Here is a 19,697-nt window from a genome sequence, read left to right on the forward strand (position 1 = left end):
TGAACATTTGGCAAAAAATCTCATTAATTTTGGATCACAAATGATGGACTTATGGATTTTGTAAGTTTGGTGTGCAAAGTGAAATAAATATGAAACCAAAATTGAAATAATTGATTTAAAGGAAATAATGGCAGAATTGTAAATAATGGAACAGTGCCCGGGCCCAAAACGTAGTCGTCCCACTAATCCTAGGTGGCAGTGGGACCGAGTCAAACATGCCTCATCCAATGGTTCCGCTTGCGTGGCAAAGGAAAAGACCAATGCATGAAGTGTTTTATGAAAAACACATGCAGGTCGCGGGTAAAGGGCAACAGTGGATTGAAACAAGGGTTTTTTCACAGAAAATTCCCAGCCATGCCCGTGTTCATCACTGTGACTTTCAGCAGGATCAAAATTTCACCAAAATCGACAACCATTATATAAAAATGTTCATCTAAACACGCACATCCATAATCCAACATTCATATTCACTAAATCAAGCTAACAACCAAGAACCAAGCAAAAACATATTTGAGTGTGAAACTTTAAATCCATGTATTTCTCTCAATATGCAACCATTTTTAATGAATCAAAGCTCATTGTAACCAGCATAACAAGGTCTATCTAAAGCACATCATGATTTTGGAAATAGAGAGAGTTGAAATCTTACTAAATCTGCAAGGCAGTGGCGATTCAGGTGTTCTTAGCTCATGGATGCTCGAAACAGATGTGCAAGAAGGCTCCAGGAGGTGAATGGATGAAGAGTTTTGGCTCAGCAACCCTTGAAACGACCTCAAACCAAATCTGCCATGGGAGTGTGCTTGGTGAAACAGAACTCGAAAATGCTGTTACAGCTATGGAATAAAGCTTGCAATGTGCTCAAAATGGTGATGAGTGATGAGGCAAATGACCAAGAACCTTGCTCCTTTGAGTTTTTTTGGTAGAAAAATGCAAAATGAATCAAATGGTGAAATGAGAGAAAGTGAGTTTTCTGTATGATACTGGTGGCTGCTAGGGTTTCTTTCAGAGAGAAAATGATGTATATATACTCTGTTTAATGGTACTAATCAAGGTTAATGAAAAAGTGGAATTGGAGTTGGTAAAAAGTGTCCTTTTGCTAATTTCACTCAAGTGGCATGGTGCATGAGCTGTAGCTGCGAAAATGGGCCTTGAACATGTCCAAAATATGATTTCTAGTCATTCTCAATTGGCCAAAATGATTAAAAATGGTTATTTTAAAAAGTCAAATTTCAACCTCACTTGAAATTAATTCATGTAAGTTCAAAAATTCCATTTTGATCTATGATGTTTTGGTGAATGATGGTTGCATATTTGGAAAGAGGGGATCAAATGTGACTTGTTGCAAAAAACCCCACCCAATTTGGCCAAATGGTTTGAGAGATATGGCCTTTTGAAGTTCAAAAATTTCTGAAAATGATTCGATCATAACTTGCCAACCATACATGGGAATTGAGTGTTCTTGGACTTTTTGGAAATGGGAGAACAAGATCTTCAACTTTCATGTTAGGCAAAAATTCATTTGAAGCTTGTATCATGATGTAAGTTTGAGGATCAAGACTTTCCATTTTTGGCAAATTCCAATTACAGGTCAACTTTCTATTTTTGGAAATTTCTTGTCTGGCTTCAAATTCTTCCATGATGATGTTTGACATGTTATATGAGGCCTATATGGACATGAATGAGCCCTTTCAAACCAAATTCCACCTTGAAATCCATAAAATCAAGGCCAGTTGACCAAGGTTGACTTTTTAGGGTTTCTGGTAAATTGTGCATTGACTGATGATTTCTGAACATCCAATCCTTGACCAAAACACTTCCAAAGGATCCCTAGGTCATGTGAACATGTTGGACCAATCCTAGGGCCTTGTCTCCTTGGAAATTGTACTTGCTTGCTTGACTGACTGATCTCTTGACCAGTTTGACCTAATCTGTCTGATGATCTTGCACTTGGGGCAAAGGACAATGCAAAGCTATGCAGTGGACTATGTTAAATGTTAATGACCTAATAATGAAAATGTATGTACAATGATAGGTGCAAATTTGAGGTGCTACAGTCACCAACATGTTAGGGGCTATGCAGGAGCGGAAGAAAGAATTGATCTCCAAACAAACACGGGCCACTGAGATACGTCAATAAATTGATGCCCTTCGGCGTCAAATTGCCACTCTGGACAGTGAGTTGGAATCAATTACCAAGGAGGAGTCACGTTTTATCGACGAAGTGCTAGAACCTGCCCAGGCCACTGTGGAGCAAACCACCGGTGATGCCTTAGCGGTCGCTGAAGAGCTTATGACCGTCGAAGGGAAGCTTGAAAAGCTCAAAGCCCACGCCGACACGTTGGAGCCTGCGTCCTTCCATTTCAATTTCGAGCTTAAATCTTTCCAATCTAAGTTCGGCCAGCTTTGACCGTTTCTATTGTCTGTATAAATTTTTTGTAATATTTAAACAATGACTTCTTTCCACTTTAATGTTATCTTTCTTACTTTTAGCATTGTGTATTTATTTTCTGTGCCTTTGTAGTTGGTTTCCAACATAGTTATCTCCAACCTTGTTCTTTCGACAGTTATTTTGTCTGTCAAAATTTTGACCTCTTGAAGGAGAGGTCTATATTTTTTCAAGTACTTTCCATTCACTCTCAGGATTCGCCTATCTGGTTCCAACTCCTCGACCTCGTAGGCGTTGTTAGAAAAGGCCTGCAAAACCTTAAACGGTCCTTCCTAATTGGGGGACCATTTCCCCAAAACTCTATCATTTCTGTCCATGGGCAGGATCACTCTCCAGACCAGATCATCGACAGCAAACACTTTACCTTTCACCTTTTTAGTGTAGGCTCTAGCGACTTTTTCTTTCTGCCTTTGTAGGGAATCCAACACTAAAATTCTTTCTTCATCTACGTCGACCAATTCATCTATCATCATATTCCAGTAATCTAACTGCCTTTGGGTTCTGACCGCCTGGACCTGAATCTCTACTGACAACACTGTGTCATGCCCATACACCAGTTGAAATGGGGTTGTTCTAGTTGCTTCTTTTGGTGACGTTCGACACGCCCACAAAGCTTGGTCTAACGTCTTATGCCAATTTCTTGGCTTATTTCCTATGTGTTTATTTATTAGGCTGATGATCACCTTATTAGCAGCTTCGACTTGGCCATTCGCCTGTGCGTAATAGGGGGTAGAATTCAGTAATTTGATTCCCATTTCTTTTGCAAAATCTTACACTTTTCGACCAGTGAAAACTGACCCCTGGTCGGTTGTAATTGCTTCTGGGATGCCAAATCTGCAGATGATATAACTCTGGACAAAATCTATCACAACCTCTTGGTCTACATTTGTTAATGCTACGGCTTCGACCCATTTTGTGAAATAGTCGATACCGACTAACACATACCTTTGTTGTTTCGACAAGGCTGGTTTTATTTCTCCTATAACATCCAGAGCCCATCCTCGAAATGGCCAGGGCTTCACAATTGTATGCAGCTCGCTTGCAGGCACATGCTGTACGCCCCCATGTAATTGGAATTCTTGATAGCCTTTAGCAAATTCAATGCAATCTTTCAACATTGAAGGCCAATAAACTCCTAAGCGCATTAAGAGCCATTTCATCTTCAAACCTGCTTGATGTGCCCCACACGCGCCGTTATGTATGCTTGACACAGCCACATATGCCTCACTTTCTCCTAGGCCTTTCAGTAACACTCCTTCGACCGTCTTTTTGAATAATTCATCATTTACCAAGACGTAGCTAAGGGCACGATATTTTATCTTTCGATCTGTCGACCCTACGGGATTGCGTAAGTAATCGACTAGCGGTTTACGCCAATCACTTTCCCCTCGTCGTCGACGGCCAGAATTTCAAAATGATTTTTATCTACGGCTCCCAACTTCACGATCGACAAATCTGACGGTGACAACACCGTCGCTCGTACTTTTTCTCTTACTTGGACCTCTTCATCCTGGTCTTTCGATGCTTTGTACCCTGACGCCTCCCGTGCCAAATCATTTGCTCTTTGGTTCTCTTTTCGTGGTATGTGTTGGAGATTGACTTGCTCAAACCTTTTGAGTAATCTGATGGTGACCATAAAGTACATGATTAAATTTTCTTAAACACACCTGTACTCTTTTGATGCTTGTTTAATCACTAACTCTGAGTCTCCCATAATTTTGACATGCCTTGCCCCCAATTCTAGCAGTAGTTAAAGTCCGGTGATCAGTGACTCATATTCTGCTTCATTATTGGTGTGTACTCCTTCGATTTTGTATTAAAACTCTGCTGGAATTCCATTTGGAGAAATTATGACTCCTCCTATCCCAGATCCATGCTTATGTCTTGAACCGTCGAAGTATAGCCTCCATGGTGCTAAATCTACATAATTCTGCACCATTTCGACCATTGAATGGTCGACAAGGAAATCCGCTACTACCTGCCATTTCATCTTTTTCAAGGGTACGTATGTTAGGGAGTATTCTGTTAACGCTAAAGCCCATTTCCCAATTCGACTATGCAAAATTGGTTTAGATAACATGTGTTTATTAATATCAAAGTGGGAAGATACGTACACATCAACAGGCTTGATATATTGCTTTAGTTTCATACAAGAGAAATATAGGCATAGACATAGTTTTTCTATATCACTATACCTAGTTTCAGAGTCATTAACATTCGAATAAGGTAATACACAGGTCTTTCGACACATTTTTCATCCTCTTGGACTAACATACTTCCTATAGTCGATTATGTGGCTGCAATATACAGTCTCATTGGCCTATGCCTAACATGAGGGGCCAGTACTTGAGGCCTAGTCAAATACTCTTTGATTTTGTCGAAAGCCTCTTGGTGTTCATCCTACTACTTGAAATCCTCGTTCTTCAGTCGAAGTAGTGGGGAGAATGCTTTTGTTTTGCCACTTAGATTTGATATAAATCTTCTAAGAAAATTTATTTTTCCTAGAAAAGATTGCAGCTCCTTTTTGGTCGACGGAGGCTTGACGTCCATAATGGCTGTTTTGCTTTGGTTTACTTCAATACCTTTTTTATGCACCACAAAGCCAAGGAAGTCGCCTGCTTGCACACAAAAAGTGCACTTTAATGGATTCAGTTTTAATCCATATTTCCTCATCCTTAGAAAGGCCTTTCAAAGATGTTCAACGTGAGCATGTCGACCATTTGATTTTATCACAATATCATTAATGTATACTTGCATGAAATCTTCAATAAAATCATGGAACATTGAGTTCATTACCCTCTGGTATGTTGCTCCGGAATTTTTCAAGCCAAATGGCATGACTACCCACTCATACGTCCCAAAGGCTCCTGGGCATCGAAACACCGTCTTCGGCACGTCTTCTTCTGCAATAAAAATTTGGTTATATCCAGCATAACCATCTAACATGCTTAAATATTCAAAACCAGCGGCCGAGTCGACCAATATTTCAGCCACGGGCATGGCATACTCATCTTTTGGGGTGGCAACATTTAGATCTCTAAAATCAATACATACTCTTAAAGACCCATTTTTCTTTATGACTGGCACAATATTGGCCAACAATTCGACATAACTTGCAGTTTGAATAAACTTGCTTTTCAGGAGTCTCTCTAATTCTGCTTTTATCTTTGCCATGATCTCTGGGGCGAAACGCTTGGGCGTCTACTTCACTGGCTTTCTTCCAGCTTTTATTGGCAGCTTTAACTCGACCAAATCTCTACTTAAACTAGGCATTTCGTTATAATCCCAAGCAAAACAGTCCCTAAATTCTTTAAGTATGGGTATTACCTTAGACTTTAGTTCTTTGTCGATGTTGGCGCTTATGTATGTTGGCCTTTTCTCGCCATTCTCGCCAAGGTCGACTTCTTCCAAGGGGTCTCTTGGTCGGATTTTCTCTGGTGCCTTTGGGTCTTTTTCAAACCCTAAAGGTTCATTGTCATAAATACAGTCCAGACGCTGCATGTCGATATTCCTTTTAGCCACCGTTGGCTTGTCTAGGGGTTCTGGCCAAATAGCCATATGCCATTCTTTATTTAACGCACAGGCTTCAACAACCATGTCTTCTTCAGCCTCTAGAGCCGACTTTATTTTGTTCTCGGCAACGTATAGGGTGGATCATCCAGGCGTTCCACATCCCAAATGAAGCCATGAGTCTCATGCAGAGTCAGAGAGACGAAAGCTTCACTCAGATTAGCATATACATCCTCAGTTGGAGAGCAAGGAGAGATGTTGGCCAGCTTTCTTTCAAACTCCTTCTTCCCGAGATTATTCACGTCAGCCATGAAGTACCCTTGGTCGGCTTTGATATTTTCGACCACCCCATCTTCTCTCCAAATCACCAACCTTTGGTGCGCTGAAGATGGTACAGCTTCGACACCATGTAGCCACTCTCTTCCAAATAGAAAGTTGTAACTTGGGTTAGCGTCTATCACCATGAATAGTGTCGGTCTGGTTACTAAACCCACCGTGATATTAACCATAATCACTCCCATGGTGCTTTTTGTCTTTCCTCCGTAGTCCGAAAAACCACGTTATTAGATCTGATGTCGGTATCATACTTGCCAATCTTCCTCAGAATATGGTGCGGCATGATGTTGACCGTGGCCCCACAATCGACCAAGACTTTGTTGACAGTTACGCCTTCCACTTTTTCCCTTATCAGCAGTGGTTTCAAATGATTCTTCATGTTCATCGTTGGTCTTTCGAACGCTGCCTCTTGGCTTTCAGCAGACCCATCGTTCAGCACAAAATAGCATGTTGGTTGGTGCAAAGCCATTTCTTCAGCGTCAGCATCGTCTACCGACTATTCGAATTCAGTCACACACTTGTATTCTTGTGGTAGGATTGACACCACATTGACCAGGATGTCCAGACTTGCGTCAAACTCTGAATTGAAGTCATCAGTCACTTCATCAGAACATTTTTCAGTTGGTCGACGGACGTACTCTCTTATCCGTTCCTTCGCTGTTGTGTCGACTTTCACAATAATTTTCTTCCTAGCATTCACCTTGCTGGTCATGCCTCTTACAGCTTCTCTTTCGGTCTGTTTACGCCTCTGAAAGCGTCTCCATTGAGTCCTTGACATGGGGTTCTTCCCCAAATAGTTTTCAGAGACATGAGTCCTTTTTTCAGACTTAAACTCACGCCTGTAGTTAATTGCTAGACCTCCTCTAGCAGCAGCAGCAACACGTTGTGGGGTGTCTTGTTTTTCCTGAGGCTTGATCCAAGTACCTCTAGGGGCACTTTCCGACGGTACAAAGCTTTTAGGCCTTGCTTGGTTATTTCCCACAACCTTTTTTGAGCCTCTTTCATTCTGGTAACCCCTGGTCGGCACATTCCTTTTGCTTTTACCCAATTGTAGTTTCTGGAAATTCTCCGCTGCTATTTTATCGGTGACAACACCACACCTAGGGCACAGGCACACTTGTGAACCCTTGTTCTTGCAGCGATACAAAAAATCCACCAAGTCTTCATCAGCCCTTGGGTAAACTTCGGCTATATCGACATCTGGGCTTTCCCCAGTTTGCTCCAGCATATTGGCCTCATCGTATTCGGTGATCTCGACCATGTTGATCTCGATTGGCTCCACGAATAGGGCTTCCTCCAGGTGAAGAGGATCATCGTCGATCTTCATTCTGCGGCCAACAAATTTCAGCCTGCCTTCTTGAATCGCTTTCTGAACCAAATCCTTGAAAAGGTAACAATTAGAGGTATTATGACCAAGATAGTTATGATACTTACAAAAACCTCTTTTCTGTCTCTGTTCTAACGGTGGTATTTTAGTACCAGGAGGTACCACCATCTGACCATCTTTGACCAACAAGTCAAAAATTTCCTCACATTTCGATACATCAAAAGTATAAGTTTTCGAAGGGAATCTTGGGTTGTGTTTGACATGATTTTTTCCTTGCGCAGGAAGCAATGATCGACACTCATAGGCGGATCCTGGATTTAGTTCAGCCACGTCGATTTCTAATTCGGTCGAGGAAGTATAATCAGCCTCACATAGGGGTATGTCACGTCGTATTCGAGAAACACTACCTTTTCTTTCTTAGACTTATTATGCCTAACTTTTTCTAACCTTAGCCGTTCTAGATGTCGTACTCTATCAGCCAATTGTGACATACTTTTCACAAAAGTTGGATCTATTTTCTTCCTAATGGAATAATCTAAACCTACTGCGGCCATTTGAACTAGTTCATGTTCTGGCACTTGCGTAAAACACCTAGCCTTTAAGGACCTAAAACGATTCAGATAATCGTCGATGCTTTCAGTAAACCTTATCTTGATACTAGACATTTCTGCTAAACTAATTTTGGAGTGTCCTTCGTAAAACTATTCATGGAACTTCTTTTCTAATTTGGCCCACGAGTCGATTGAACTTGGGGCCAACGAAGTAAACCATGTGAAGGCAGCCTTAGTCAGAGAGGAGGGGAAGTTTTTTACTCCCAGACATTCGTTATGAGCCAGATCTCCTGACTCTGTTAAGTATCTGGCAACATGCTCTATTGTCGATTCACCAGACTCTCCCCCAAATTTATTGTACTTAAGTACTTTCATCCCCCTAGGCGCCTCGGCTTGGAGAATAAACTCAGCTAACGGGGAGGCGTACAATGGCCTTTGCAATGTAGCACCCATGCCATTTCTAACCATAATCCTTTCGACAATAGTTGTCAAATTATTTTCCACTACTAAGTCTTCTTGTCGATGTTGATTGACAATTTGATCAGCATCCTGGTGTCGGTTAACCATTACCATCTGGTTACGTCCTGCGACTCATGATTCGACACCTTGATTTTGAAGGGGTCTAATGATTTGTCCCTCGTGGACTGTCTCTTCTTCCTCTGCCCCTATCTCCATCTGCACAGGAACAGTCGGTCTAATAACTTGTGTCATCTGTCGAGCCGGTGCCCCCAGAAAACTGCACAAGCGTGTCAATCGATTCGCCACCTGCCTACTTGTTTCGGCCGATTCTTGTATTACTGGATTAAAGACTATGCCCATCTGGTTGGTCAATATGTTAACCAATTCATGGTTGCTATCGTCCATTTGTTGTCTCAACACCACTACTGAAGTGTTCGACAGTGACATGGTTTTGTTCTGAGTATTATTCCTAATGTTGCCCCCTTGCGCTGATCCTTGCAAGGGTGGATTTGTATCTGAAAACAGTGTTGCACTTAAGGTCGACTGATATCCTGGCATTAAGGAATACGACATTCCATAAAGAGGATTTGTGGTGCCAAAGTGAGGCACATAAGGTCTGAACATCGTTATCGTTGATCTTGAACCCCCCGGTGGAGGCTAAGGAATTGATGTTCCAATCGCACCCGTAGTCGACATGGTTAAGGCTGCACTTGTCATCGGTGGCAAAGTGGCAACCTATGAGATTATTGTTTCCGTATTGGATAAAGTTCCTCGTGGTACTTCATCCGTGTTAGTTTCTGACATTTTCATAATATTTCGTGGCTTACTATACAATTTTCCACTTCTAAGTTTCATGCAATTTCGCAACTGCTCTAGCACTGTCCCACTGGGCGTGCCATTTTGTTTACTGTGGAAATTGGTAAACAACCGCTGGTCCTCCCTAGGCCTTAAAATAAAGGGTTACTTGCAGGATCGACCAGTTGATCCTAGGACATGTGCTAGTGCAAGTGAGGCTTGTCCAACTCGATGGAATAACTTTGTGAGGAACGACTCCTAACAAAGTGTCGAACAAGCGTAGGGTTTTCCACACGTACGGTTTAGACAATGCTATAACCTATAGGTGACTCGTGACCGACAGCGATATAGTATTCAAAAGAGGTATACGATGAACACGCTTTTGGTAAACTCTATTATCGTAATAGAATCAGTGTCAACAGCGTAAACGACAACCTAAAATGATAACTCAAAAGTAAATGAAATTAAGATAAAATGTTCAACGGGAACAATTGAAAAGTAAGGAAGTTGCATTGAAATAAATGTGGTGATTCACGTACATAGCACTCTAAAAAAACTCTTGCTTCCTCATGTTGGGAATGGGTAGTTTTCTTACAAGTGATTTTCAGTACAAAGTGAACACCTTGAGCCCCTCATGGGACATTCTATTTATACTAAACTAAAGGAACTGCTCATAAGCTAAAACTCCTAGAAACCAGCAGATGTTATGTCACACGATCTGCCAAACCGCTGCCCTCACGTCTTGCCAACTTCTCCATATTCTGGCGCTCTTTATTCTCCTTGTAACCGCGGGCTATTTAAATTTCAAATTTCTCCCGCCCGGATGCTAGGGCGACGCTATCTTATACGCCTTTGGAATAAAAGAAAAATTCTTTAAGTCTCAGCCTTCACCTCAATCGATAGAATGGCCTGTCGACCAAACATGTTCTCCTGTCGACTTCAACCCTTGACTTGTGTTTTTCTCACTCTTATTTGCCTCAAACACCTTTTCATCCCTTGATGGGGTACAACCCCTAAATTCACAGAACTCTATCACTAACTATGCTTTCAGCATCCTTTAGAGATTTTTCGTGGTAATACCCATATAGAGAAAGGCCATGGTGAAGATATAACATTTAAAGGAGTAGGTGGTATGTGAAGGAAAATAGCGATCCAAAACACAGCGAAATTTAAAATTTTCTCCTTTAGTGATCCTTACGAATGGGCATGATCAATGATAGAAATCATTACCTCTTGTGGAGATTGAAACCTTTCATGCAGATCTAAGGAGTGATCGCGAACGTTGAATGGTGACAACGCCTCTACTCAGTCCACACGAACGGATTCCTTAAATCTCAGTGCTAGCTGCTACGAGTGAAGGCTTTGAGTAAGAGAGAGAGAGAAACAAAATTTTCATATGAACAAATGCTTCTGCACGAGGGTCCTATTTATAGAACCACTTGTGTGGTGTGTAAGCTAAAAAGACCACATAAGTGTATGTGGCCCATATCTTATGATATACCAAAATTACTTAAGCGCATGGTACTTTGCCATATTTCGTATTTTACTTAAGTGCACCGTACCTTACGATGTTCTACAATTCACTTAAATGCACTGTACCTTACGGTGTTCCTTATTTACTATATCTCTCATCAATCCGTCCTTTTGGGTGTGACCCTGTAGGTTTTTGCGGCATTGGCAATTATATTAAATAACGTATTTAACGTAATAAATAGTGAACGGTATCTAGCAACACATCACTACTACCTAAGACACGGAAAGATCATGTGATTTGACAAATCCTTTTGTGATAATACTTGTGTGTACAATTACGCTTTTCCCTTATGTCTATATTGAACACAAGCCATAGACCATTTCATCCTTGTCTAGTTCAATATTGGGCCCTTAGACATTTATCCTGTTACGCAGGATGGGTAAATTTCATCTAGGTCACTCATGTCCCTCAACATGCTTCGTGGAGTACCCATCAACTGCCTTTATGGTCATCCAGTTACGGGCAATGTTTGATCAACAATAAAGCACTCGACTCTATGTCTAGGGTCCATAGTGGTTTCAGGTCGAAGGGTGGTATACGCCATTATCACCATTAGAATAACTTAAGACACTTTGCATAACATTCTATATAGTATTCTCATAGTGGGTCAATCCAGTATAAATATTACTCATAATATTCGTACCTATGTTTAAGATTTGATAACTCCTTATCCATGATCCATGAGATGCGATCATCATTCTATATACATAGTAGTCTTAATGCTTTAATGTTATCACACTTCACAACAAAGCTCGACTACAGATACTTTAAGAATAATGTCTTTATGTTTAATGGGATCTCATGATTAAGTCACACTTGATACATTAAACGGACTAGCTATTCTAGGGACTTTATTAAACAAACATAATAAAGAAAAAAGCCTTTTATTATTAATAAATAATTCGATACAAGTATCAAAAGTACTGGCCTCTAGGGCTTACACCAACAATCTCCCACTAGCACTATTGTCAAGTGTAGGTACTCTGCATATTTTCACATCTCCTCTAGCTATTATCTCTCTAATGAGGTGATAACACCTAAGTATGTGTTTGGATCATTGGTGAGATCTAGGCTCCTTAGCTTCTGCGATAGCACCATTATTATCACAATAGCGATCAATGGGATCCACAATGCTAGGAACTATGCCAAGTTCACTAATGAACTTTTTGATCTACACAACTTCCTCTTCTGCACTTGAGGCAACAATATACTCGACCTCGATTGTAGAATCAACAATTGTATCTTGCTTTGAACTTTTCCAGCTCACAGCGCCACCGTTTAAGCAAAACACATAACTAGATTGCGATATAAAGTCATCCTTATCTGTTTGGAAGCTAGCATCGGTGTATCCAATTACAACAAGCTCTTCCTGGCCTCCATATATCAAGAATGAGTCCTTAGTCCTTCTTAAATATTTAAGGATATTCTTGACAGCTACCCAATGAGCATCACCGGGATCAGATTGGTACCTACTCGTTGCACTTACATCATACGAGACATCTGGTCAGGTACATAACATGGCATACATGATAGATCCTATTTCAGATGTATATGTGTAAGACCCTAATTTTGACCCTAAGATCCCTCATGGCATCATGTTATTTCACAAGTGCATTGCCTCTAGGATCATAGCATGTTTGGCTCCTTAACCTTATGGTTTGGACCTTGTTTGAGTGATTTGAGATCACTAAGCATGCTTGTATTGTATGTTATTTCTTTTCTTATTTGATTACTAACCAAAATCACAAAAATATGTCACTAACTCTTTCTGTTTTGAAGCTCAAGTGATCATGTGCTCCACAATGCTCCTAGGAGGCTCCTAAGCCCAATGCAATGGCTAGATGAAGATGTGAAAAAGCATAAAAATGGTCCACAAAGTTCCTAATCATCATATATTTCTCCCAAGTATCTCAATTTGCCAATATGATCAAGATAACCCAAAGGGCTTGAAGATTGTTTCCCAAGGAAACCCTAATTTCACTGTGCTTTGACTGTGCCTTGCCCATGAAGCAATCTGTAGATGTTTAATTGGCTGCATTGTATGGTAAAAAACTAGTTGGATTCTAATGTCTTGACTGATGTCATGACATGCTGTGGAGATGTTTGTTTGACTGCATTGTATGTTAGAATATCTAGCTGTACTCTGATGTCTTGGCTGATGTCATAATATTCTGAGTAGTGTACTGCAGGATTAGCTAATACAGGATTCATTGAATGTCAAACTGGATGTTATGACATTCATCCCTGTCAGCAGATACTGAGGAATAGAACAGGTGGTGTTCTACTATAACTCAGTATTTATTATCAGTCTGCTCTTCAAGAGGATAACAGACCTGATGTAAGTCTCTATGTGTGAATGTCAAATTCGATGTTTTGTCATTTATTATTGTACGCTGATACTGAAGTATGGACAGATTGGTTATGTATAGTACAACAAATTGTACAGTCTGTTTTCAGGAAAAACAGACTTAGCATATGGTTAATGTTTTGGAAGTCAAACTTAATGTTGTGATATTCATTCCTGACAGCATATGCTACATTGTAGGTTGTTTAGTTTTTCTGTTTCAGCATTTTTCTCAGGCTATTCTTCAGGGAGTCAACAGCTGAGAGAAAATCCAGGAAACCAACAACCAAGCTACAATTCATGAACCTAACAAATAGCCTATTTGTTAGTAACCTAGTTGTGGAATTTAGGTTAACTCGCTTGACTTTAAATTCAGGAAATACAAGTACAAGGCCCAACTGCTGCAATATAAAAGGATGTCATTCCTTCATTAAGAACTGGGGATTTGAGGCGTGAAGATTTAGTGTGTCCACCATACTTCACTGCTGTATTTTTGTGAGTCTTGTATTAGACGTATCTTTTAAGCCAAGCTATTATCACATAGATGATTGCATTGGTATAGGGTGTTCATTAAGTTGTAAGTGTTGTGTCACTCTAAGCTTTTAAGCGTGAGTGCTGTGTATCTTGATTAAAGCTGTTAAGCACAATCAAGAGTTGTTTGAAGTGTGACTTCAAAATTGTCTTAAAATTGATTAAAGGTAGTAATCACTGAGGTGATTGAGGGGGAGTGAGTAGGAACTCTGATCTTAGTGTAAGATTGAAATTGCATTGGGTAGGTATTAAGTGATAGGGTTAAACAGTTGGTTTAAGGTCTGAATTAATACTACTAATAGTGGATTTCCTCCCTGGCTTGGTAGCCCCCAGACGTAGGTCATGTTGGACTGAACTGGGTAAACAATTACTTGTGTTATTTACTGCACTTACTTTTAAGTTCTGCATAATTCTTGTCTGTGCAGAATCGGATGTCATAACAACCCGTGTGACATCGAAAGTCTGATAACTAGAATTTCAATTGCTATCAAAGCAGGCACCCTGCCTGTTAATTTCTGGGTGAGATCTAGGGAAGTTACTTTCTAGTACCATGGACAAGGATATATGACACTCAAATAGACCACCCATGTTGGATGGCTCTAACTATGATGACTGGAAGCCTCGTATGATAGCCTTCTTAAGGTCTCTAGATAGGAAAGTCTGGAGAGCTGTCAACAAAGGATGGGAACATCCAACGAAGACAGGTGAAGATAGAGTCAGTGTGCAAATTCCTGAAGAAGAATGGGACAAGGAGAAAGAGGCATTAGCCCTTGGAAATTCTAAGGCCTTGAATGCATTGTTCAATGGAATCAGTAAGAACATCTTCAGGCTGGTGCACCACTGTGAGCTAGCTAAGGAAGTTTGGGATACCCTCAAGATAACTCATGAAGGTACCTCCAAGGTGAAGATGTCCAAACTTCAGATGCTGACCACCAAGTTTGAAAATCTGAGAATGAAAGAGGATGAGACTATTCATGACTTTCACATGAATATTCTTGAAATTGCAAACACCTCTGGTGGACTAGGTGAGAAAATGGCTGAAGAGAAACTTGTAAGAAAGATTCTCAGGTCCTTGCCTAAGAGATTTGCTATGAAGGTCACAACCATAAAGGAGGCTCAAGACATCTGCAATATGAAGGTGGATGAGCTCATTGGTTCTCTCCAAACCTTTGAAATGGGCTTGTGTGAGAATGATGAAAAGAAGAACAAAAGCGTAGCTTTTGTATCAAATACTGAAGAGGAGTCAGAAGCAGGATATACTGGAGGTGATGAAAGCATATCAGAAGCCATAGCCATGCTTGGGAGACAGTTCAACAAGTTCGTGAAGAAGATTGATCAAAGAGGTAGACCTAATGTCAAGAACATCTCGTCTGACATCAGGAAAAGATCAACTTCTGAAGAAAAGTTCAACCAGGGCAAGGGAATCCAGTGTCATGATTGTGAAGGTTATGGACACATTAGAGCTGAATGCCCCACTTACCTCAAGATGCAAAAGAAGGGGCTAGCTGTCACATGGTCTGAGGGAGATTCTGAAAGTGAATCTGAAGGAGAATCTGCTAAACATGTCACTGCACTAACGAGTGTTTGTGCCACTGATGATGACTCAAGTGCAAATGAACTGACCTTTGATGAACTTGCTGCAGCTTATAAGAAGCTATGTGTCACCAGTGCAGAAGTGCGTGTACAAGGAGAAAAGCAGAAGAAGCTCATCAAGGAGCTGGAAGATGAGAGACAGAAGCATCTAACAGTCATAGAGGGTCTAAATGGTGAGATAACCTTGCTGACCTCCAAGCTGGATCAAATGACTAAATCCATCAGAATGTTGAATAAAGGAACTGACACCTTGGAAGAAATCCTAAAGGTGGGACAGAAGTCTGGAACCATATCTGGTTTAGGCTTTGTGAAAAAATCCTCAGCTGAGCTCAAACGCCCAAAGGCTAAAGTTCAGAAATTCAAGCGGAGGTCACACCCAATGTCTCAACATCAGGGAACCAGGATGAATAATCATCAGAAGAGGAAATTCCAGAAATTGAGATGTCACCACTGTGGTAGGCTTGGCCATATAAAAGCCTTCTGCTACAGGCTTCATGGTTACCCTAACCAAGCCCCTCATGTCAGACCTAAGCATAAGACATATAGGCACTATGTCCCTATCAAGAAGCGACAATGGTATGCTAGGTTAGCTCACACAGCTCTAAGGGCATCTACCAGAGAAGACTGGTACTTTGACAGTGGCTGCTCAAGACATATGATTGGTATGGAGAATATATTGGTGGATATACAACCTCACACTACCAGTTATGTGACCTTTGGTGATGATGCTAAAGGAAAAATAAAAGGTGTGGGTAAGTTGGACTGCTCTGGAGTCCCAGAACTGAATAATGTACTGTTAGTTAAAGGACTGACGGCCAACCTCATCAGCATAAGCCAGCTGTGTGATCAAGGATAGTATGTTCAGTTCACTAAGGAGCTATGTGTTGTGACAAATGGAGATAATCAAGAAGTTATGAGAGGATCCAGATCCAAAGATAACTGTTATCTGTGGGAACCTAAGCTCTCAAACTTTTCCACAATGTGCTCCTCTGCCAAGGCAGAACAGGAGGTGAAGCTGTGGCATAGACGCCTTGGTCATCTACACTTAAGGGGAATGAAAAAGGTCATATCCAAGGAAGTAGTTAGAGGAATCCCAAAGTTGCTTATTGATGAAGGAAGAATCTGTGGAGAATGCCAGGTGGGCAAGCAAACCAAGATGTCACATCCGAAGTTGGGACATCCTACAACTTCCAGAGTTCTGGAACTGTTGCACATGGACTTAATGGGACCTATACAGGTTGAAAGTCTGGCTGGAAAGAGATATGCATACGTGGTGGTTGATGACTATTCCAGATACATGTGGATAAGCTTCATCAGAGAGAAGTTAGATACATTTAATGTCTTCAAAGAACTGTGCATCAGACTTCAAAGGGAAAAGGACAATTGTGTTGTCCGAATTAGGAGTGATCATGGTACGGAGTTCAAAAATTCCAAGTTTGATGAGTTTTGCTCATCTGAAGGAATAAGTCATGAGTTCTCCTCTCCTATAAGTCCTCAGCAGAATGGGATAGTTGAAAGGAAAAATAGAACTATTCAAGAATCTGCCAGAGCTATGATTCATGCAAAGAAGCTCCCTATGCACTTTTGGGCTGAAGCTATGAATACCGCTTGCTATGTTCACAATAGAGTCACCTTGAGAAAAGGAACCTCCTCCACTATGTATGAAATATGGAAAGGCAGAAAACCCACTGTGAAGTACTTTCATATCTTTGGAAGTAAATTCTACATTCTCACAGATCGTGAATAGAGAAGGAAAATGGATCCCAAAAGTGATGAGGGTATATTCCTAGGATACTCAACTAACAGCAGAGCTTACAGAGTGTTCAACTACAGGACCAATGTCTTGATGGAATCCAGAAATGTTATTGTGGATGATAAAGAGGAAGGAATCGATGTCATAGAGGATGTTGGAACATTCCTTGATACTAAAACAGACATACCAGTCAAGTCTAAAGAAGTACAGGAAACTCCTACTGAATGTGAGGTAGATGCACCCACCAAAATGCCATCTATCAGAATTCAGAAAGACCACCCTAAAGATCTTATCATAGGAGATCCCAATAGTGGTGTGACTACCCGATCAAGGGAAATTAGCTCAAATTCCTAATTTGTATCCAAGGTTGAACCAAAAAATGTGAAAGAAGCCCTGACTGATGAATATTGGATCAATGCCATGCAAGATAAATTGGAGCAGTTTAAAAGGAATGAAGTATGGGAGCTAGTTCCTCGACCTGAAGGGACTAACATCACTGGTACCAAGTGGATCTACAAAAACAAGTCTGATGAGAAAGGAATAATTACTAGGAATAAAGCAAGACTAGTAGCTCAAGGATATACTCAAGTTGAAGGGGTTGATTTTGATGAGACGTTTGGACCCGTTGCTAGGCTTGAGTCAATTAGATTGTTGTTAGGTGTAGCATGCATTCTGAAATTCAAATTGTTCCAAATGGATGTGAAGAGTGCATTCTTAAACGGATACTTAAATGAAGAAGTCTATGTGGAACAACCGAAAGGGTTCTGTGATCCTAACCAACCTAAACATGTGTACAAGTTTAGGAAAGCCTTGAATGGGTTGAAGCAAGCACCTAGAGCTTGGTATGAAAGGTTGACTGAATTTCTGACCTCAAATGGATACAAAAAAGATGGGATACATAAGACCTTGTTTGTGAAGGATGAAGATGGAAAAATCATGATTGCTCAAATCTATGTGGATGATATAGTGTTTGGTGGAATGTCAAAGCAAATGGTAAAACATTTTGTTCACCAGATGCAATCTGAGTTTGAAATGAGTCTGGTTGGGGAACTGACATATTTTCTTGGAATGCAAGTCAACCAAATGGAGGATTCTATGTTTCTCTCCCAAAGCAAGTATGCCAAAAACATAGTTAAGAAGTTTGGTATGGATAATGCTAGGCACAAGAGAACTCCTGCACCTACTCATCTAAAGTTAACCAAAGATGATGGAGGGCCCAGTGTCGATCAATGTTTGTATAGAAGCATGATAGGTAGTCTTCTATACCTAACTGTAAGTAGACCTGACATTTCCTATGCAGTTGGAGTGTGTGCTAGATACCAAGCAGAGCCCAAAGTAAGCCACTTGAATCAAGTCAAGAGGATTCTCAAGTAAATCAATGGGACTTGTGATTATGGGATGCTGTACTCACATGGTTATGAGCCTGTCCTATCTGGGTACTATGATGCTGACTGGGCTGGGAGTGCTGATGACAGAAAAAGCACATCAGGAGGATTTTTCTTCTTGGGAAACAATCTCATATCATGGTTCAGCAAGAAGCAGAATTATGTATCTCTGTCCACTGCAGAGGCTGAATACATAGCAGCTGGAAGCAGTTGTTCCCAACTGGTTTGGATGAAACAGATGCTCACTGAGTACAATGTCTCTCAAAATGTCATGACATTGTTCTGTGATAATCTCAGTGCCATCAATATTTCCAAGGATCCCATCCAACACAGCAGGACCAAACATATTGACATTAGACATCACTTCATCAGAGATCTGGTGGAAGACAAAGTGATTACCTTGGAACATGTAGCCACTGAACTCCAACTGGCAGACATATTTACAAAGGCTCTGGATGCTACTCAGTTTGAAAACTTAAGGGGAAAACTGGGAATATGTCTCTCTGAGAACTTATAGTAACCACTGATGTTTGGGATGTATTGTTTAATATCTCTTCCTATTAAACAATTAGAAGTGTGCTCTGATTGGTCAACAGATCACAGCTATATCACTTGCAACAAGTGTGGCAACAAGAGGTTACTGAGATATCCTAACTTGAGGCAGCCTATGCACCTGCAGGAGTTCAAGGACAATGTTCATGCAGGAGTGGTTCTGGATGTCAGACACAAAGTCATGGCATCTGATATGGTGGTACCTACTGTAAAGCAAGAGTGTGTGACTACTTGATCAAAGCTGTGAAGCAAGATCAAGTGGGTGGTGACTTGGTTGAAACTGTGAAGTAAAACCAAGACTGTAATTCTGTCATTTATGTGTAATTCTGTTTATGTGGATCTGTAATTTAAAGTGTTGCTTTGGTAACATTTTTGACAAAAAGGGGGAGTAACAGGTGATACCCCAAGACAACAGATTGTTTTGCTAAACAGCTATTCAGGACAGATATTCAAGATCCTCTTATCCAGAGGTTGTGCTGCAGCTGATGTTCCACTTCTATGAGTGTGAGTATGTATGTGTGTGCTGCAATTAGAAGTTTTTATTTAACTTCTGTATGTGTGCTGATATGTGAAGTTTTTAT

This window comes from Lathyrus oleraceus, chromosome 3 (genome assembly GCF_024323335.1).
Source record: "Lathyrus oleraceus cultivar Zhongwan6 chromosome 3, CAAS_Psat_ZW6_1.0, whole genome shotgun sequence".
Classification (NCBI taxonomy): domain Eukaryota; kingdom Viridiplantae; phylum Streptophyta; class Magnoliopsida; order Fabales; family Fabaceae; genus Lathyrus; species Lathyrus oleraceus.